Here is a 2618-nt window from a genome sequence, read left to right as displayed (position 1 = left end):
TCAGATAATTGCACGCTTTATTACTTTAATGTAAAATATGTTATTAGGTTCGATTACTGGACATTAATAATAATTAGTGGGATATATTAGCAGTTGCGAGATAATTGGTCTACAATTATTTTTCATCAAACTCAGATCTTTATTATTTGAAGTAACGTCTACTTCATTTTGATATGTCATAGTAAGATCATTGAAAATGAGTTGAATGATGTTTAATTGTTGTTAGTGTAAGTTGCTGGCTGCTCGAAGTGAAGAAATTAATTCTTCCACGTTCACATGGGCTGGGACTGGAGAAGCAAGTTCGGCATATTTCGCTGTGAAGTCAATTCCTTTGCGATCGTCTATTTCACCCTGAAAGGTTTAAAATAGATTAATAAACTGTCAGTAAGTGTTCCATTGCTGGGCAAATGTCTCACCTCTTCTCAAAGAGAAGGTTGAGGTGAAAGATAAGCAGACATGGAAACATTAGTATATTTCTTTTAACAATAACCTGTTTCCGCATGTTTTATTAACAAATCATATATATATATTCTCTCAATATGTATACATAAACATATTTTCAAAACTGATTCTCAAAAAATTTAAATAGGTGCATAATTAAAGTCTTCAAAAATAGTAACTTATAAAAAAAAATTCGAGAATTTTTTTTTAAAAATCAGCCTAAATTAATCGATCTGAAAGTAGACCCTTTCAGATATAAACAATTATTATTAAAGAATATTCGTGTAATTGTTACAGCCTAATATGCATACTTCCTTTTCAGGCAGAGGAACCTCCAAAGGTTTTTAATTGTTTGGCCTGTATTCGGCACAGATCAAAGAGGCTTTTCTTAAATAGGTAGGCATGGCAAATTGGCCACGCGATGGTAAGTAGTAATTTAGATATTAACATCGTAAGAAATATTAACCATTTTTTTTCTATATTTACATCGTTAATGCGGGACCAACCTTGGGAACTAAGATGTTATGTCCTTTGTACTTGTAGTTACAGACTCACTCAACCCGGAACACTAATTGTGATCAGTTACTTTAGAACATAAATACAATTTTAAGCTACTACCAGTTCCGAATATAGATTCTATCAAATCAGGAATAAACTTAGTTACCCTTATTGGCTAATTATTTAAAATATGTAGTAATCTATACATATTTGTAGGCAAAGGCAAAACATTTTAGTATACTTGTACTTCCAAATTTACTGATCCAAATATCAATAAACAAGCTGTTATAAAAAAATTTACATGACTGAAAACGCTTACCATTGCCGCACATATGAGCGCAAAGAGCACAGAAAGTAGCACCAAGAACCTCATTCTGTAGCCGATGATACCGTTATGATATCAGCGTATACTTATATAGAGCAGATAATCAACCGTGACTGTACAGTTCTTGTAATGGTTGATTATCAACGCCTGTTCTAGTAATCGATGTGACGCCCTTTCAATTATTGGTGCTGGAATTATGATAGGGCCGCTGATTATAAATATTGTAATAAGACATATTTATTAAATATATAATTATTTTAAAAAAAATCATTTTGAAAATAGAACAATCTATTTTGATAGCACTTGAGGTACGGAAGTTTAAACTTTCCCAACTTTTATATTACAGGCTACTGCATAGTTTTTAACAGTAAAACCCAATGTTTTATTATTGCCTAATCAGGCTGAGATCGTAGGACCTCGGGATTGGTTAATGTATAAACAAATTATCTGGACCAACAAGGGAATCAGTTTGGATTCAAGTCACATTACAAAATTAGCGATAGTAATTGACATAAATATCTTGATAAACGCTGATTGTGATCTTATAATTAGTTAATAACGTATAGTGCTCGCAAAAGCTAATTCCTTGATATATGGCAAAGTTATCACTTTTTAAATCTAGAAATATAAATTTCAGAAAATAAAATGTTTACTCAACTTCGTCTTTATTTCAATATTATGCAATGTGGGTTTTAGTAGGGGTTGATTTATGCTACAAGGTTATTTTATTATTAGTCATATGCACAATGTTTGGGTAAAATCATAAATTGAATACCATAAATGGAAAAAATATTTTTTGGTCTGTATTAAAAATGGGCGTTCCACAGGAATCAATTTTAGATTCATTTTTATTTTTTGTATATACGAAAGGCATAATAATATGTTATGGGGACTTTTATTTTTTATAAATATTATCAACACACCTTGCGCATTTTTTTTTCACGCGTTTATTTAAGTATCTCGGTATATTGTTATATAATTACTGGTTCGAATTGTTGTCAAAGTGTAGAACGAAATATTTATCTATATAAAATATTTAATATGTAATTTGTTTTAATAAAAATCAATAAATTCTTAAAATTACCTCATGTTTTGTTAATATGGGGTGTGAACATATATATATATAAAATAAAGGAGTACGTAAGGAAGATCAAGCCCTTTCCGACCTGTTCGATCCTTTGGTTTTGCGACGGGATGAGACTCTCCATCTTCTATCGAATTTTTCACTGGTGGTACTTTGAGGGGTTTTGGCTCAATTTTGGCCGCTGAATATTACCTAGTGACATTGCACCAGAAATCTCAATTTCATCCACACCACCTCGGTGTCTGTAAATTTACAACAGCACGATTAAAA

At 31.2% G+C, this 2618-nt stretch overlaps 1 long non-coding RNA gene across 1 annotated transcript; it reads right to left on the bottom strand.

The window, feature by feature from the left end:
- On the bottom strand, window positions 1-1385 carry LOC135194190 (uncharacterized). Its single transcript, XR_010309706.1, has 2 exons — window positions 1259-1385; window positions 1-351 (listed from the first exon to the last, which is right to left on the bottom strand). It is a non-coding gene; the product is annotated as an uncharacterized LOC135194190 (long non-coding RNA).
- Between the last annotated feature and the right edge of the window lie 1233 nt (window positions 1386-2618).

The sequence above is a fragment of the Vanessa tameamea genome, chromosome 27, assembly GCF_037043105.1.
Source record: "Vanessa tameamea isolate UH-Manoa-2023 chromosome 27, ilVanTame1 primary haplotype, whole genome shotgun sequence".
Taxonomy (NCBI): Eukaryota; Metazoa; Arthropoda; class Insecta; order Lepidoptera; family Nymphalidae; genus Vanessa; species Vanessa tameamea.
Note: the sequence above shows the minus strand (reverse complement) of the source record. Positions and strands in the feature narration are given on the sequence as shown.